This window comes from Budorcas taxicolor, unplaced genomic scaffold, assembly GCF_023091745.1.
Source record: "Budorcas taxicolor isolate Tak-1 unplaced genomic scaffold, Takin1.1 scaffold505, whole genome shotgun sequence".
NCBI classification, from domain to species: domain Eukaryota; kingdom Metazoa; phylum Chordata; class Mammalia; order Artiodactyla; family Bovidae; genus Budorcas; species Budorcas taxicolor.
This window is the reverse complement of record NW_026292595.1, coordinates 14,408-15,138: the sequence shown is the minus strand read 5'-3', so window position 1 is coordinate 15,138 and position 731 is coordinate 14,408. Positions and strand designations below refer to the sequence as shown.

Genomic DNA, 731 nt, shown 5'->3' with positions numbered 1-731 from the left:
AAAGTAAATCTTAACTTCCAAATACAATTTCACTCCTACTTTGCTTGAGAAAGTATGTCACAATAGAAAAAAACCTGGAGCCCTGAAGTCAGGTTGCGTCAAGCTGGAATTTTAGCTCAATAGTTACTAACCCCTCTGAGACTGTTTTCTCCTCTGTGAAACAGGAATGCCTTGTAGAGCCATCGTGGCAATTAAATGAAGTCACGGGTGTGAGGTTCCCAGAACCGAATCCTGGCACACACATTTCAACAACAGAGAGCAGTAACGGTGCCTTGTGAGACGGTTGTAAGCAAAGTCCTCTTCACTTCTGTTGCTCTCAGAATTGGGAGAGTCCAGCAATCAAGCCAGGAGACGCAAACAGCAGCCTCCTTGGCAGGGCAGCAGCCTGTTGCCTGCACAGGCTGCCTTAAGGGGCCTTGGAGACACCGCTTTCCAGCGGACATTCGTGACTGACACGCTGGCCTCAGCCTAGGCTCCAGACAGGCGCGCGCGGTGACCTTCCCGGGCGCACAGTGGGCAGAGTCCACGTTGGCTAAGTCATCACAGCCGTCCACACCGAGCTGCAGGGCAGGAGCTGGTGATCGCGGCCCTCCGCGGGACCAACCTCAGGTTCCCCGGCTGCCGAAAGAGCCCCACCCCCGAGAGCCGGGGATTCACTAGATTTAATGCGGACGAGCTAGAAAGTGTGGTGACCGCAGAGCAGCTCATCCCAGAGGGCTCTGGGGTCAGAC

At 54.6% G+C, this 731-nt stretch overlaps 1 pseudogene; it reads left to right on the top strand.

The window, feature by feature from the left end:
* The first annotated feature begins 329 nt into the window (after window positions 1–329).
* LOC128071409 (uncharacterized) lies at window positions 330–428 on the top strand (annotated as a pseudogene).
* The last annotated feature ends 303 nt before the right edge of the window (window positions 429–731 follow it).